A 19328-nucleotide genomic window follows, 5' to 3' on the forward strand; every position below is an offset into this window, starting at 1 on the left:
TTTTTTTTTTTTTAAGTTTGGACTTTGTCTGAGAGAATTTGTGACTAACCACTTATGATTTTCTTCAGACATTTAATGAGGACATACTAGATTTTTTTTACTAGCGTTGTTTCCACTTTAGATGGATTCAGATATGTAATAACATTCTAGACTACTGCAGTGCTTTCTTTCCAGTTTTCATGCTGTGTTTATTACAGCAGTTTCCTATTCACAGTGGTATCTAGGTATTATTTAGATACTGAAATTTAATATGAAACCAAAAACATACCAGGCAGCCTGATCCCTATCTTTTTCACCGGTCAACAAATGGAATCATTGTAGCAAGAACTGTACAACTGGGAAACTCATATTTAAGAGATCTTACTCTGCAGCCCAAAGCTGGGCAGATACGAACCTTGTGAGGTCTCAGCTGAAACCTGTTCTACAGATAAGGCTGTTATATATGACTGCCCTGATTTCATATCCCATGAATTAATGTCTGTGAGTCGGTAATAGAAACATCTCAGAATATTCCAGCTACCATACTGACACAGGAAACACCTGGGTATCATATTAGGTGATCTAGAAAGAGCTAATCTGGACAGATGTGGTAAAAGTGGTTGAGGGAAAGGAGTTTCTAAGATGCTTATTTATGTGGTGTTCAGTAACAGCATCCAAAGAGATTTTCACCCTGAAGATTCTGAGGATGCCTTACAGATGACATACTGTCTTGTTTTTGGTCACGCCATCTCTGGGATAGGTCATGGGATTCTACTTCCTTCCTAACACTCCATTTCCACTGACTTTTTTAATAGAACAGGGACTGTGCTGATGGGCTTGTCTGATTTCCAAAAGCCTTTGAGACACATGTAAGTAGTGATGGCCCTTTTTATTCAGAACCTGATCCCTCCTGAGCAGCACCCCTGAGAAATGGGGTGGAGATTGGTCTCTGAATCCAGTTACTGAGGAGTTTCAACCACTGCCTGCCGTGAACTATGCTGCATCTTATTAAAGAGACCTTGTCAATGAAACTACAGATTTTACTTGCAGGGTGAGGTATGGACCCTTAGCACCGAGCATAGCAAATTCTGAAATTCTGCTTTCCTGTTAAGACCGACAAAAGTTTCACACTGCAGATCAGTCCTCAACTTTTCCAGTCAATCACTTGTGTGTTTGATGAAAAATTCTCCTGTAATAAGAATAAGCTGCAATAAAAAAGCCATATGTATTTTTGCTGTACAAGCAGTGATGCTGTTCTGTGGAGTTCCATTGGTCCTATAGCTCCACAGCACTGAAGAGATAAAACAATTTTGCTCAGAAAAGGTGCAGAGTAAACTGAAATTGTTTTATGAAAACATCCATGTTAATTTTACCTTTGAAGGAAACACATACACAAATAAAATCAATGGTTGCCAGGAACCATGACAGAGTGTTGCAAAAAATGCAACAAAATAGGAAAAACCCCTGAAGCAGATAAAGCAGAACAGAAAAACACAGTCAAAATATTTGTTTCTCCTCAGAAAAAAACCCCCAAAAAACAAACCAACCAAAACCAACCCCAAACTTTTACAAATTGAAGCTGTTCTCCCTTATCTTCTAATCTAACGTGATCATGATTGAAAAGATTTTTTTAAAATAAATTAATACTATGTGGTTGATAAATACACCCTGTTCTTCATAGAGGCTGTTGATCTTTTTATTTTTTCTAGTGCAAATTGCATCCTAAGGGAGCTAATGTTAGGCACTGCATCTGGTTAATGACTTGATAAATTATTTGACTCAGTGGCTGTTGACCTCGAGTTTATAATGTGATTTCACAAAAAAACTGCATAGAAACCTAACGAAGATAGACATGTTTTGGGTTTTTTCCCCTAAATATAACAGCAAGTAAAAAAATCTGCATAGAAACCTAATGGAGATAGACTTTTTTTTTTCCCCCAAATATAGCAGCAAGTTAGAGAACAGTAGAAAAAGTAAGCACAAAAGTTAACAAGCACAGTTCCTTAGCTTCTCATTGACTTGAAGACACCCAGTTGTGACAAAATTCTGCCGCTGTCATTGACAGCTACTTTAATGTGATGGATTATTTTAAAGGGCTCATCTGAAAAGGTACACTGATAATAGGATAGCAGTATGGGCCAAAACATGGAAAATGTACTTTATACTTCTGGTATCTATCTTATATTTCTGCTACTGCATATTAAAAAGTTTAATAAAGCTGTGACCTCTTGCTTATGGGCTGGCATGTTGGCTTGGAGCACACACAATTTATTTACCAGCTCTTTTCTTCTTACACTTTGAGGCCCAGATCCTCCCCTCCCCACCTTTGTTACTGAAGGCAAAAGAAAGAAAAGTGTAGGAATGCATGAGGTACTATATGAAAGGCATTTGGGAGAGCTGCCTTTGTGGTGTGATTGGTCATTAATATGGACATTGCCAGCCACTTGGGGTTAACACTGGGGAGGCTTCCTATGACTTGGCTGCTCTTGCAGTGAAGCTGTCTGTCTATTTCTTGAATGTTTTGTGGAGTCCATGAGACAGCATGTAAAGTTTCTGAACACTGAAAGGGGAAGAGGAGCTGTGCAGATCATCCATGGTCTTGACTCTATGTCCCCACAGTCATGACAGCAGCCAGAGCTAGTTATAATGAACCCCATCCCCAAAGATCCTGCACTTCATTACCACAAAACATAATTTAGTGAATCACCTGCATGAACCCTAGTCTGAAACTGGCTTTCCTCCATCGAGGAGGGATGCAGGGTAAGTCAGACATACTTCTGGGGACAGCTTCCTGCAGAATCTTCAGGTCCCAGTCCTTCTCAGCAGGGCTGCTCTGGATCTGTTCATCCCCAGCCTGTGCTGATACCACAACCCCAACCCAGGTGCAGCACTTTGCACTTGATCTTGTTAGACCTCATGATATTCCCATGGACCACTTTTTGAGCTTGTCCAGATCCCTCTGGATGGCATTCCCTTCTGAGGTGTGTCAACTACACCACTCAGCTTGGTGTCATCTGCAAATTTGCTGAGGCTGCACTCAATCCCTTCTTCTATTTAATTAATGAAGATAATAAATAACACTTTTCCCACTATGAACCCCAAAGAGACACCAGCTATCACTGATATCCATTGAACTTTGAGCTGCTGATCACTACTCTCTGTGTGTGACCATCCTCACCTACCTAGCAGTCCACTCATCATATCCATCTCTCTGCAATTTAGAGAGGGATGCTGTGGAGACAGTGTCAAAGGCTTTACAGAAGTCCAGATAAATGACACCTGTAGCCTTCCCATGTCCACTGATATAATTCATCCATCATAGAAAGCCGGTACTTTGGTCAGGCAGGACTTGCCCAAATCACCTCCCTGTCCTCCGTGTGCCTTAGCACAGATTCTAGGAGGATCTGTCCCATTATCTGCATAGACACAGAGGTGAGGAAGACAGGTTGGTAGTTTCCAGAGCCCTTCTTTTTGCCCTTTTAAAAGATAAGTACTATGTTCCCTTTTTCCAGTCAACTGGGATTTCCCTTGCCTGCCATGACTTTTCAAATATCATAGAGAGTGACTTGGCAACAGCATCAGCCAATTCCCTCGGGGCTCTGGGATGTCTCTCACTGGGTCCCATGGACTTCTGTCTGTTCATGTTCCTCAGCTGATTTCCTGATCTTTATGTGCAGTGGGAAGCACTTTGCCTCCCTAGTTCCCATCTTGCTGTCCATCCACTCGAGAGCTGTGAGAAGTCTGAGGCTGCCTCATCTATTGCTACCAGTTTTCTAGTGTTGTTTATTGGGGGGTACACCTTCTTTGACCTTCCTTTTCTGGATAACATACCTGTATAAAGCCCTTCCAGTTATTCTTTGTGTTCCTGGAGAGGTTCAATTCCAGCTTCAGGGAAGGGAAGACTGTAGTAGAGCTGAAGAATGGGGGAGCTGAGGATTGAGGTCAGCCCCCATGTAAATTCAGGGGAACTAATCCATCACCTATGACAATTCCACACGAGATGGCAATAACTTGCATTCAGAATTTAAATTTGTCAAACTGTGTTAGGTGGAGTTGTGGCATGTGACAGGTTTGGGCCCATGGCTGTTCAAACACATACATTTGGTTTATTTCTCAATTCAGCTAAATATGAAAAGGATTACTTTATTTTTAGGGGTTTTTAAATATTTGGATTGCATGTTGTGGAACCATCCTCCCATAAATATTTTCTGCCAAAAATGAGATAGATTTCTTTCAAAGACATGAATCTTCAATAAACATGTTGTAGACTGTAGAAATGTGGAATTTTCATCCTGATTATAAACCTGACAGTTTAAAACATCATATGATTCCTCTGCAATTAAAATAATTTCCAAATGCCTGTCATCTCTCAACCTATTTAGTAACAGTGAGATCTATGTCACTGAATCAGGGCAAATGTTGACGTGTTCATGGACGTGGAATCTGAGTCTTCCTCTCATTGTTGAAACAACATGCCTGCAGGAAGGCTAAGGAAATTTGCTTGGCCACTAGAAAGTAATATCTAGCCTGTTCCTTGATTTTTGGTGAAGAAGAATTTCAATTCTACAAATTCTGTTAGTTTTATAAAAACTTGAAACTCCAGAAAATCTAAAAATCTACTCCAAAGCTAAAACACTGCCAGCTCCTGCTGGATGCACATCAGCAACTGCACTCCAATAACAATGGCCAACCAGTGACAAAATTGGAAACATCCACAAGAAATTTGAATTTTTAAATACTTCATTGATATAACTCTAAGTCCAGTCTTGGACTGACTTGTGACTGTTATTGAATAGAATGGATTTAATGTTTATTAAATTAGAATATGTCTCTACAGATTAAAAAAAGTTCATGTATATATTCTAGTATAGGCATAATGATACTCTCAGATTATGTGTATGATCCACACCAGTACCATCTACATTTTTATTTGTTCCTCTGGTAAATCAATTATCATTTCTTAAATATCCTCAGGTCTCTTTCAGATAAAGATAGCTATCTGTTCTTACATGGGAAGCATATTTTAATTAAGAGTTCTGCTTTTTTCTAGTTTTGATGGACATTGTGGCTAAATTTTTACATGGGAATTGTTCACAGCCTGGGCACACCAAACCTGCTCAGACAGACTCATAACACCTGAGAGACACAATTTCATTGTTAGCACTATTGAACTTTCTGACTATCAGGCTTTTGAGATCTGATTTATATATGGTAAGTGTAATATAAAAAAAAAACCAAACAGCACTCACACTCAATAATCCTCTGCACTTCTTTCCTTCTTTACAAAAGCTCAGAATTAATTATTGAAGTTAATCACAGCATCATTATGGGAAGAATTATTCACCATATCTTACACCTGAAGAAAGAGGTGGGGAGAGAATTTAAGACAGATCCGGAGAAGGATGATCCTTCTCCAGACTTTCAGCCTTGCCCTTTTTTCAGTCTTAAATGGTTTTTTATCTATTTCTACCCACTAAAGTGAGGCTAGAAAGAAGGTTTATTTTGTTATCACTTTACACCACATCATAAGGAAGCAAAAGGACCCAACCAGCACCAAGCATCTATTGACATCTAATTGTTTATTTGTGGTATTGCTCTTCATTGGCAGAACAGAGATTGCTTTGGTGCTGTCAGGGCTGGTAGCTCTTTTAAAGCTCTACAGTCTTTGAAGACCAACTAGGCTAAGTATGACAAAATTTAGCAGATTTGACTCTTTTTGGAGGGTCTGTGATGGCAGTGCAGGAGAAGGATTTTCTAATGGTGTGGGCCATCAGCAAAGTAACTGGTGCATCATCAAACCAGACCATTTTCAGGGGTTTCCAATTGCTCTAGCTCTCCCTTCAGCTAGACTTCAATTTTAAAAGCAGCCTCTACATCACTTGGGAAAATTCTTCAGTGGACTTTAAACTTGGTTGGGTCTTGTCTGATTGTAGTCACCTCTCTGCAGCTCCCCAATAATTCACAAAGCCATTTAGCTGTGGCCTTCAGTCTGTCTTTCCATCTGTGGGCTAAAGGAGGAAGTCCATTTTGAGCTCTGAGATGACACCTGAGTCCTGCAGTCAGCTTACAGACATGCTCCAAGGGCAAACATGTCACAATGCCTTCCATTCACTTGCAGAGTTCCCTTTTTCCTCGAAAACAACTGATCTGTGAGCAGGAAAACCATTTACTCAAAAATAAAGAGTAAAATGTTTTTGCTCTTCGATAATGTTCCCTGTTCTTTCAGTAGGTATTATGTTCTGTAATGTGCTGTGTGTGCACCCATTTTGTCATCGCTTTGGGTCATCCTTGCTCACAATTGGTTATTTACTCAGGGGCTTTTGAAATTATTGAGTTGACACATCTGTCAGACAGCAAAAGCAGAAATGCTAAAAGGTCACTTGGAGAGAAACCAGCTGCCTCAGACAAACCTTTCTGCCTTCAAATAGCACAGTCATTATAGTCTAACAGATGGGGCCTCTGCTTTCATTTCTGCTTTTCTCCTTCACTTCAGGTATTTAGATATACTACCTCATTGCCAGGTCAACACAGGCCTTCTAGTAATTACCTACACAATAGGCAGCTCTCTGCCTAGGAGAAAACAGCTCCATTTTCTGTCTCCAAATGGGAAACCTGTTTCCTCGCAGATATGAGTTACAGAATGTTGGCCACAAACTTTCCTATTAACAGATTAATTTGGACACCAGTCATTACGCTAGGAAGCAGGCATTTCGTACTGATCTAACACTTCAGAGAGCCTGGGGGCTTTTGGCAAAGATGGTGATAAATAGAAGTGAGTGAATAATTCTTAACAAATAATTTAGTCAACAAATTTGGACTCCCTCCCTGTTTGGTGAACATTAACCAAGCAATTGTGATTTCCTCTGATTTATTCAATATCCGTGTTTTTGAAAAAGCATCCATTCAGATGATTTACATTGCAGCTGGTGAGTGGTGACGATTCTGAGCCGTGCTGCGAGTCACAAACCACGTGATATTCTTCCTGTGCTGTGACTGGGCACAGCAGAGAGATTTTGCTTCTGACATAATCGCTCTCCTCTTTCAAAATTCTCTTTCAGGGGAAAATATGTCAAAATTGCGATTGTTCATCAAGCATGTGGAGAAGGAACAATGGGAAGCTGCAGAAGTATTCATGTGAATGAAAAAGAAAGGTCCTCACCAAGTTTCCTTAATAAAAGATATTTTCAGAAACATCATGTGCATTTACACAAATTCTTGCACAAGAAAAAGGCTGATTTTCAATATGAAAAAAACCACACAACAAAATCCAAACTGTTAAAATGGCAGTCATTGTTTCAAACAATCCAATTAGATTTCAAATCAAATCAATGTCCAAGAGGAAAGTTATGCATTTTGACAGAGAACACACATTTCAACTGTGTGAAAATTCTTGATTCTCAATAGACATAGTGGAAGATTTTTTAAAATAAAATTTATGCACTGGGGGCAATAACAGAAAACTGAAAATTTTGCTTTTGGAAGGTCAGTGCTCTACAAATTAAGCAGTCTTGGAAGTGGTGCTTTCAAAGTAAGTATGTATCCATTATGGAGTCCATTAGAGAGCTTTTAACACCAAATGGCACCAGGACACAGAAATTTCAAAACAACTGAACCCATCATAAATTTGCTATTCTTTGGCAACACAGAAGGAGGTAAAGGAAGGTCTTTACTCTGTGGCACTGATCAGCTGGCACAAAGAAAGAATGAACAATTCAGAAAGCATCTTTTGGTTTGGGTGTTGTTTGATAATGGTGGCTCACTTAATTTCAGGTAAGTGGTCTATCCTATTGATGGGATAGACTGACCCTCAGGCTGTGGTTAATAAATCTGAAGAATAGTGCAAACTGTATGAAAATGAATTACAGAAAGGAAATATTTTAATCACAAGGATTGTGATGTAACAGGTCATACAATTCTCTATAAGGTCAAATCTTAAAAACAAATCTTGCAGTCTTTTAAATCCATCTCATTAAAAAAAAAAAAAAAAAAAGACCACAACTGTACTTCAAGTCAAGGCATTTAGGAAACAGTAATCTCTAACATTTGAACCTGCAAAAAAGCAGAAACAGCTCAGTCAAGGATGAAGCATTGGAAAGGGAGTGCTTCCCAGCAGGCTTGTGTAATACTAAATGTTGCAAAAAAAGAGTCATAATATGTGAACATCTGCAAAACTCAATAACCTAAGCAGAAAAAGTTCCTGAGAAACTGCTGTGTATCCCTTTTGAGCTACCCTAAACTAGGAGAATCTCTGCAGTAGAAATAGGTCCAGAATAGGATATCCTAAGTCTGACCAGATCCATGTGGAATTTTGACAGAGACTGAGGAATTTGCTTTGCTAGAAAGCAAAGGCCCCTAGTACAGGGAGGTCAAGATCTGTGCTCCAGACTCTTGTTCCACAAATTGAGGAACCCATAGGCTAGAACTGGCAGGATGTCATTCCCTAAAATGGTACTGAAAAATATATTTGCATGAATACACGGAAGTTGTTCAGGGATGGAAAGATCCAAGGTAGAGCCAGTACTTGTCCCAAATGATTAGTGACACCGAGGAAGTTGTCAAGGCTTGGAACTTATGCCAAAAACACAGGCCAAGTCAAGCAAGAGAGTCCACGTTGGCACAGGAAAAATTGTTCTCCTGGAGCAAAGTATGCACAGAATTGTTTAGAATGACTGGAAAACATGATGTACTTGTCCTAGACTATTATTCTCATGTCAGTAGAATAGCTTTACTAGAAGATACTAGAGCTAAACTGTGATTATGCTTGTCAAATGTGTTTACACTAGACATGGAATACCTGGCACAGCAATGCTTGGCAATGAAGCACAGCTTAATAGGCACAAGTGCTGGCTGCTAGTGGTGAGTTTGGGGTTTAGATCTGTAATCCCTTGTCTTTTATTTACACCAGTCCAATGGGCAGGTTGAACAGTGTGACAGTGTAATAGATTTGCTCTTAAAAAGAGATAGTTAACCCATAGTGAGGATAAACTGGAAATGATGCTGATTTTAGCTCTGAGCAGAACTAAGGGTTGAAATTAGCAATGGTATGCTAGGAATTGTCAGCCTGATTTCACTGTCTGCAGACTGAGGGGAGATACATAGCCCCACCATTTTACAGCTTGCAAGATGACTTAACTATTTTTTTTCAGAGAAAGTGTTATGTGAGTAAAATTCCTGGCAGGTTAAAATAGTAAAGCACAAGGACACTGTATTTTAAAAGAAGAGCAGACTGTGGTAGCTGCTGCTGTTAGGAAGGTGGTAGAGTGCTGTGTGTGGCAGTGAGAGCCCTCCTTCCTACGCAGCTACTTTGTTAAAGGATGTCCTCTTGCACCAGAGCAGAAATAAGCACCTAAAATAACATAATGAGAAAACATATCAAAGAAAAAAGAGGCAAAACCCCATTTAGCATCAGTTCCTGTGTCTGCATTTTAAGTCTCAGGGTTGTGCTCAGGCCTCCAGATCCTTTTGTATTCAAGTTACTGGCTTGCATCAGGTTTATGCAAGTCGCTGAAAGTCATTACCAGCCTAAGGTTGTTATATGTCCAATGTGAGATGAATTGGTTGTGCTTGACAGCTGTGGTAGAGCTTAGATGCTTAGATGCAGAACATATTGCCATCAGGTCTCTTTCACAGTACACAGCAGAGATTTTTTATTTATTTATTTTTTTCCCCAATTCCCTTCTTACCATCAAATATTCTGTAAGAGTTGCTAGGAGCTGGATTGGCAGTGTTCAGCCTTGGAATGATTTCCTGTGCTGCTCAGGAGTCCCTGGTCAGGGGTAAGCCTGTGAGATCTGATAAAAGCAGGTTGAGATGCTTTGAGGAATGGTAGCAACCTAAAAACACTATAAAACCTGAGATTAAGGAATTTACACTAAAGGGAGCAGAGTGTAGTCTGAGTTAACATATTTAATGTCAGCCCCAGCTAGTCTCTTTTAAAAAATTCTTAAAATTTGTACCTCCTCAATGCTGTGTTTCAGGATGTGAAGAGGTAACATTATTATCATCCATCATTAAATCCACTGAGTGTCAAACTTATCACCTTGACACTTTAATGATCCTTAAGATGTCCTTGTAAAAGCTGGGTACCATGGCAACCACTCAAACACAGGGCCTTGGCATTGCTGAACTTCTCTTAATAAATCAGGCATAATTGGCATCTATGTATTATAATAAATTAAAAGTTATTCAACTGGAATGATTTTATATTGTGCAATATTAAGTCATTAAGTTTGCTGTTCTGATGTCTCCTTTGCGATATAATTCCTGTGTGTGCTTTTTAACACAGAAGATTTTATCTTCCCCTCACAAGGTATAACTGGGGGGATTTGAAGGTGCAGCAAATCAGTGCATAGTCTGTCACCCCCAGGAAAGTGGGTTTAAACTAGAACTCCACTGAAATTATTTGTTCCCAAGGACCAAAGCAGTCAGATTAGGCAGGTTAAAATTGCCCGTACGTTTATTCAGGATGCTGCATGGTCATTCTACAGTGATCTGTCCTTCTTCCCTTTGTCTTCTGCTTTGTCCTCCTGCTCAGCACCTGGGGTGAATTGCACAGCATCTGGGGTGAATTGCCATGGCAAAGGTGGGTGTAGCCCCCAGGAAGTACCTGGGGAAGGTGAGAGGGGATGTGCCATCCGTGTGATGCCAATGTGCCAGTGGCACTCAGCTCTGTGACTGCCCCATTGTGACTCTGTCCTGTCCTGACTGTCTCAGGTCACCTTTTGGAAGAGGTCTGGTTAGGAATTACAAATCCTTGAAGATAGGAACGTGTGGTCCTTGTAAACAGAGAGCACAAAAAGAAAATTGCCACATATCCAGGTTCTTCCTATCTGTTCTGTCCTCTATGGCAGCACCAGCTACAGACAAGAGGGTTTAAATTCATTGCCTTTGTGTTGCAAAGGTCACCACACTGTCTGTGTAGCACTTTCTGGAATCACACTGCTTGAATGGAATATGAAATGTTGGATGGAAAACTTGAGAGCATATTAAAAATATTCCCCTGACAGAATGAATAGGTCTAGTTGTTAAATGCTGTCTCCTTCCTTTCTTTAAAGATCTTTTATTGATTTTCTGAATGGGTCCTTAATGTCACAGAGTTATAAGGCATTTCAAAAATTAATTCTTTTGCCCATAGGATGACTACAGTGGAAGCCATTTGTTTTCTGCAGATTTTGATTTTTAAATGTCTGGATTTTTAAAGCATAAACCTATTCTGTTAATGAGAGTGGGAATCAGAAAACAGGATTTTTCGTTGCACCGTATCCCATTGGCCAACTACAGAAAAAGACCAGTGATAATACCAGATTCTTTGGTGGGAAATGGGAATGCAGAGATGTGTCAGGTTCTCAGTTAAGTCACTGTGAGCTCTAGCTGGACTGAGGTCTGTCTGAAAGCCTACTTGTTACCTTGCCTGAGCCGATTTTGTGACTCTGTACTGATCTGTGTGCCATGTTCAGATTTCTCTTGATGCCACAGTGGTAGCTTTCTGACCTTCCTCTGATACTGAAATAAATACAGTAAAAAGAACCGGTCCTTTGGACATGTTTTTCCATCTGTTAACTGGCAAGGAAACCATGTGTGGTTAACAAACTCTTTTTGTGGGCACAAAGTCTCTTTGTACACAGTGTGTACACAGTGTGGCACAGTGACAGCAGCATGCTTCTGGATAGGTCTGCATTACACACACCTAAGAAGCTCTCAACACAGCAGAGTGTTTGTGAATATACTTAATCTGAAATCTGTTTCAATATTTCACTGATAGAAAGAACCTGCTAATACTTATACAGGTGTTTATCTGGACTGCAGAGCTAATTAAGACTGGTCATCTAGACAGTGAAGCTAAGTCAAAACATAAACATCTGTCTATGTGTCATTGTGATTTTAACTATTATCCTGGTTGCCCTTCAAACCCAGTTGTTTTTTAGGCTTTTCAGTTGTGTTTTATATTCAGGTATCAGCTTTCAAGGACAAAGAGAGGGTTTTAGCTTTTGGTGACAAACAGCTCTAGCACATTGGAAGATACTCAAAAAGAATGTTAATCATTAAAGTGATGTTAATAGCTCCCTTCTTTCACCACTATTGTGCAGTTGTAACAATCAGTACAACAGTTTAGAGCTGTAAAATACAAAATGTATCCTTGATCACAATAACATTATCAATACACAGATATTTTAAAGTGAAAAGGTAATTGTTGAAATATGTTGTTTATCAACACTTTTATTTTTAATTAATATAAGATCACAATCTAAAGGAAGTTGAATTTAGTTATTCAAATTTATGTTTTAAACTTAGACGCAATTTTAGATGTCTTTGATTCCTCACAAAAACTGATTTATTGCCCCAAATTCAAAAGATCACAAAATTAAAAAAGTAGTATTTTAATTTCCTTAGTCTTATATAAACTTTTACTAAAAGTGTTTTGTATTCTGGTACACAAAGAATAATGCTTGCCTACAGAGAAATAGTAAGATCCCAAAGAAAAATGCAGTGCTAACTACAGTACACTTTGTCACGCTAATGTCTAGCATGATAGATGTTGCTATTTAAAAAATAAAGTTCTGAGAGGTGTTGCTTACCAATATTTTCAGGATGATTTTAGCATATTCCTCCACACACTTCTGCAACTCACTGCTTTCCCAAGTCCTTTCATCATTTCACTGATGAACTTGGCTTGCCTCCACACACTTCTGCAACTCACTGCTTTCCCAAGTCCTTTCACTACTGATGAACTTGGCTTGTGAAACACCTGTGGAGCTGTTGTGCACTACAGAAAAGGACATTTTAAGAGGGTGGAGGAGAAAGACCAAAGCAAAACAGAGATCTGCACAAGAAAAGATCTTTACAGCTTAGGTGGTGGCTTAGGACTGGAATAAGAGCATTTTGACTGTAGAGTTATTGTTACCAGATCCCTTGTTTCTGCAAAGGCAAGTATTTGTTTGGGGATATTAATGCACTTGTTAGCACACCTGAGGTACCTTAGCTGAGCTCCAACTGTTTCTGCATACTAGCAAGTTTCCAAATATCGCCTTTCCAAATTTTTTTTTTTAAGAGGAATTGCTGCTGTATTTGTACCAGGAATTCTTATGTTCTGCAGTTTCTGCTGATCTCTACATTGAAACATTCATAATGTATCTAATGGAAGGATGATCATCAGGTTGCTATGTGAGATAATTTATAAAAAGCTAATACATTCCACCATATCCACCATTTAGGAACATTAGCCCAGCACTTCAGCAGATGCTTTTGAGGTCTCTTTTGAGGGTGGCATTTTGGTCCTTTTGAAATTGGGCTTTTATTAAAATGCAGTAAAGGAAAACAAAAGCCTTAAAACATGAAATAGGTGTGCCCTGATGCAGCTGATGTCAGTAATGCTGATAATGAGGGATGCAGCCTGCCTGCTGCTCATCAGTGGATTTTGCATTCTAATAATAATAAAGTGCCTATTTTATTAGAAACTTCATTGGTTATATAAAAATGGAAGAAAGGAGTGTGAAAATAGCATGTGATGTGTTGTAGTACATCAATCGACTTCTTGCCTGCCCCATTGTTTCTGTTCATGGTTCACTTTGCAACCAACCTTTTACTTTTTCTTTTTTAATAGAAACAGAAAATCTGGTGTCTGGCAGCTTCTGCGTTTGACTGTACTTTAATTCACTATGCATCAGCAGGTGTCCAATACTCAATTCTTGATGCTTATATATTGTGTTTCATCTGCTGTCATCCTCAGAGCTAAAAAGGGATGGTCCTCAGTTCAAGTTTTATATCTGTGTAGGAGAGCAGAAGTGTGAACTGCAAGTGCAGCTGGTACAGACCCAAGTGACATGGCTTTGATCTGGTTAGTTTCCAATTCCAGCTTCCAGCACCAGTTGTAGCCTCCCAGTATGAGGGAAGGCTCATGCAAGCCCTGCAGAAGGGGATTGCTCTGGGCTACAGCTCAGCTCAGTCTCTCCCTCCCAAGCTGAGGTCTTGCTGCATCAATAGAATATACAGGATTTTCCCAAAAGCTGCACAATCTGAATGGCTTCTTACCTGTGTGCTCTGGGCATTCTAAGGGAGAATAAAATGGCTGTTGGGTACAATTGTGAAGAAGAAATGATTTTTTAATTCTTTGTTTTCTCCTTCCATAATGAGATCTGACTTGCAGGTTGCCAGTGTCTCTCTTGTACAGAGTGTGGGGTAAAAGTGCAATATGACAAGGATGGCTAGAATTAATTTTACACTTAATTTTTGTGTTCTGATGCATGCAGGATGTGCATATCTCTTTGATATTTGTGTTTTCTGAGCTGTGCACTCTTGAGGGAATTTCCTCTCCCTGAGAGAGGGTAACTGCTCTGTCCTCTAAACTCTGGGAGGACTTGCCCTGCAACTCCTGAGGGCAATATTGTCCTCATGTTTTCTTTCTCCTTTCCCATATCTAAAATCCATCATTTTAAGGAAAAAATAGTAATTTTATTTTGAATTCCTGTGTGGCAGTACCAAACACATGACTAGGTGTGGATGTGTTAGAATTGTTTCATGTTTATCTGTCCTTAAAAATCTGCCCAGAAGCTTGACTTCTAGGAACAGCTGCAAAAGAGGAATTAGGAACTCTTAGTTAAAAATACTTCTAAAACAAGTTGCTCTTGTAATCATATTTGTTCATCACCACTTATCTGAATGTGTTTGGTTTATTGAAAATTAGTAATTGTTGAGTAATGGTGAAAATATGTCTTTCTGCTTTTACACTAAGACCAGTAACAGATATTTAGAATATCCACATCCCCTCATCATGCTGCAATACCATTGTCACTTTTATCATAAAAGATATCATGTATTTCTGTATATGAAAAATGTATTCTAGAACTACTCTGAATTAGTTCTTAATGTACTGTGACCTTGAATTGCCCCAGGATATTAATGCTAAATGATTACTTCTGAATGCTTTTTGAATAGCTGCACAGAGCAATTAAATGCACCATACATCACACATGACATAGTTAAACGCCTCTTCTGGTCAAGGAACCTAAACAGTTCTTTGAAATGATGGTAATTCCATATTTCTAAAGATGAAAAAAAAAAAAAAAGATGTAATTTGCTAGCATTAAGATAAGCATAACCTGGAAGAGGTTATAACTCTGCCTGAGATGGAACAAAATTAAAAGATTTTCTTTATGGTGGCCTACAAGGAAGATCGCTGCAAAATCAAAGCACCATCACACTGCATTTTCTCTCTAGACAAAGGGAGCAATAGTACTAAATCCCTCCCTTTTTGACAAGTTGCCATTTTTTCCTGTAAAATAGAAGAATAACGAATATGGTTCATAAAATGGGTGTAAAATGTGGGCACTGCTGCTACATATTGTAGCATAGCAGTTGATTTTAGAATGTGGAACGACATAAATGTGATCTTTGTAAAACCTTCTAATAAAATTAGTGAAGTTTAGTAGTGATCACAGGGGCCAAGATTAATCTGATAACTGGAGCAAAAAGAGCCTTTTGCTTGGGTCACTGATTCAAACCTGACCTGGTTACTTGAAAACATGTGCTATATCAGATGCAGTGGCAATTGTGGCCCAAGTCAGAGCAGACATATCACCTCTCTTGGTGGTATAAATGTTGAGTGTAACTTTTTCTGTGTGTTCTCAAAAATCAGCCCAATTGTTTATATTACACATCAGACACTGGTGGCAACTGCCTGATAGACTCAACTTTCAGACTACCCCTCAGCACATGCCCCAGACCATTTCCTTGCCTCTAGCCTGGTTCCTGGCAGCAATTCCTGCTCTAAGGTGAAGCTGCTGCATCCCTGCCCATGTTTCCCTTCCCAGTTTCCCCCCACAAGCTCTCTTGAGGTTGTGACATCATCATGTGTCAGGTGAACCATCTAAACCACAAAAATGTTAATGGCAAATACATGTTGACCTTGAAAATAACTCCTGAGTAATTCCAAGAAATTGAGCAAGGTCCTGGTAAAAAATAATGAAGCATATATAGAGCATTCTTTGTACAAATTTCCACTTTTGCTGTTTTTTTTCCCCTCAAGTTTGGGAGTGGGATGGATTGTGTGTTGTGATGTCCCAAGGATGAAAAGGGTTAAGGAAGTAGAACTGCAAAGCTCTGGCAAACAGGGCAGGTTTGGGAACTTGGCTTTGTTAGCTGTGTGCTACAGAGCCCCAGGGCATTGCTGGGGAAAGGCGGTGGTGGGCAGGCAGGGAAGATGATTGCTAGAGGCAGCAGTTCATTGCAGCAGATCATTACAGCAGTCCTGCAGCACAAGAGAAACCCAGAAGGGGGATGTTAAATTAGGAATTCATTTCTCTCCATGTGTGCTTTAACTTCTGTATGCTGAGAAGAAACAATCCAACAACCTCCAGAAGCAGATGCTGGGGGAGAATAGGGAGTGAGAGCCACCATTCTTAGGGGTATTGGTGATTGAGCTCTAAGACAGTTTTCACTGCATGTTTTCAGTGTGAGGAAGCTCACTGTTGAATGACTGGATTAGAGTGTGAAGACAAGCTATATGTGCTTTATAAAAGTAGAAAAAAGATTTTATGGTAAAACAGATTTGATGCTCCAGCTACTAAAATCAGCTGCTGTGCAGTGAAATCTGCATTATTGCTGCCCCATATCAGCCAGTGAGGATGTAGGCATTAACATCTCTGAAAAGTCTGACCATGAGTTAGCCTAGCCCAAGGCAAGCAGAACATGCATGACTGGCACTTGCATGGCAGGTAATCCAAGCTGACACTGACCTTGACAACATTACATGACAATATTTTTACTAGAGGAAACCGACCTTGAGCTTCCCAGCAGTGTTAGATTCCAGCAGGCTTCTCTGCAGTGTGAGGACAGCACGGTCCTGTTCTTTTCATCTGAGAGTTTGGAAGTGTTTGGTGGGGTCAGCACAATCACCTCTCCCTAGCCTGTGCCTGGTCTTTGGTATCCTTCACCTCATGGCCTTCATGGCATCTGCTAGACTAGGACTTGTTTTTTGCAGGCATATGTGGAAAAGAAAAATGTTCTGGGGAACATTTCTTGTTTACCAGTCTGCAGAAGGGGCAGTGACCATCATAAGCTATATGTGCAAAACCTGGGGAGAAAATTTTCCAGAGACAAGGAGGAGGAGGAAAGACTGATGTCCTTGAGGTTCCTCTGCTTCACTAGAAGATGGCAACCTTTGCTGTTCACCTGGTGCACTCTGTGCACCTCTGTCTGCCACAGACTCCTCCAGAACACATCTTTTTTTATAGAGACACGAATAGGATTGGGCTATATTTCATGGCTTTGACTTAGTTTCCCCACCCTGATTTGATATCAATCTTTTGCTTTGTTAATCTGAAAAAAATCAAACCAAACCCAAACAAAACCCAGTATGATGCATTTTTAGTATTATTTAATTGATGAAGATGTCAATGATAAAGATATAATTTCATTGTTGATTGCTTCCTTGGAAAATATAAAGCTTCATGAAATGTGACTCCACATATTAGGCATCAGGAAAAGAGTAAACAAAAGGTAGAGATTACTAGAAGCCGGTTTTATGGGATAGAGTTAGATAGTAAATCACTTTTGTTAGCCTTAAATTTGAGAAACAGCTTCTGAGACAGCAAATTTTTCTTACCTGAAGTATCTTAGAAGTTTCTGGTGTGATGATCTCCATGCACTCTGGAAAGGTTTGTACACTTTGTCTTTAAAAAGAAAAAAAGTAAAATAATCTGGCTTTTCTTCTCTCATTTGTATTCACTGTATGCAACCTTCTTTGGGGGCTGTGCAGTCCAAAGGATGGAGACCACGAGAGGAATCTCTGTGAGCAACTGGGAATCTGTTCCCTGTTGTTTATCTGGCAGAATGACAAAATCAGTCTTCTCATCTTTCTTCATTAATTTCTCTCTCTGTCCTATAACTGTGTGTAGAATAATTAGTTGATGGGACTAATTCTGTTTTCATTTACACTAATGTCATTATGTGTGATACCTGATGACATCAATGAAATGAAATAAACCTGAGGAAACTGCTGAGGTCAGAATCACAGACAGTATTTGAAAACCAATAAGTGCAATCTTTCATCTGGGATCTGGAGTCGTGTGATATTTTCTCTATTTCCTTTGCATTCCCAGTAACTACTTCTTTGCCCCCTTTTCTCTGGGTATAATCAGCACTGCTTAATGTAATTATCTCAGTTTTGTCTTTGTTCAATGACATTATTACATTGTTCAACGTCATTATTCCATAAATTCAGGCACTTTGATAAATGGATGGGCAGTTATCATGCTTAACTGTACTACAACACTAACATTGCCCAGAACAAAATAAAATTGTTCTTTTTGCTGTTCTGCAGCTGTCTGGCAGTTTTGAAAAGCAAGAAGAGGTTCTGCAGCTATCAGCTGAAGCTTTCTGGGGTGAGAACAAGACCATTGGTTTGATGTGCAGGAACCCTAATGGAGTAGTTTTGCCCAATTACTTCAAAATTAATTTTGATATTTTTTCTGTATTTTTGGTAGGTCACTTTAATGTAAACTTTAGAATTAAGTCTAGCTTTCTTGTGTTTTAAAGTTAACACAATTCAGATAAATCCCCCATTTACTAATTTTTTCTTAGACACAGTATATTTTTCTAAAACTATTTTCAGTCTAAAGTTTATTTTTAATACTGGTATTGGCTTCACTTCTACATATCATTTTTATCTCCTAAGCTATTAAAACTTTATTATTGTCATTACAGTAATGTGGTGACCAGAACTGAACACAAAACTCTCAATTCCCTGCCAGAGCCTTATATAATAGGAGAACAATGGATGAATGTTGTTAATTTTAAATGCAAAATTATAAATCAATTACAGTGATGGCAAAAGCCCTTCGTGACATGCCACAATTTACTTTCAAAGACATTTAAACCTATTTCACATGCTGAACAATCTGTAATAAATTATGATTTTTTTCTCCTGAAATGAAGCTATAATTATGACAGTTGAATTCTTGTTCTGAGAAATAAGGTGGCATTTAATTCCTTGAGAACAAATGACACTCACAAAAGAACAGTTAATTATTCTCAGCTGCAAAAAAAAAAAAAAAAAAAAAAAAGTGGGGGTAGGGAGAGAAAAAAAGTATGAAAGAGAATGTGGTAGCACTTTATATGAAGTGTCTGTTAATGAATCCTTAACGAAAGCTGTACTGCAATTGAACTTTGCTTGGTGTCCATGTGATTGAGTGACAATCTTTAAGTCCAACCCTTCCCATAGAATCAAAACCACATTCAGACAAGGGGCACAATGAAAGGATCTATCTTCAGGAAATATTGCATCTCTGTCAGCAAACCTTCAATATGCAAAGAACAAAATGCAAAACAGACAGCTAAGTAATCTCTGCAGTTTA

The sequence above is a fragment of the Pyrgilauda ruficollis genome, unplaced genomic scaffold (genome assembly GCF_017590135.1).
Source record: "Pyrgilauda ruficollis isolate IOZ18807 unplaced genomic scaffold, ASM1759013v1 scaffold18, whole genome shotgun sequence".
Lineage (NCBI taxonomy): Eukaryota > Metazoa > Chordata > Aves > Passeriformes > Passeridae > Pyrgilauda > Pyrgilauda ruficollis.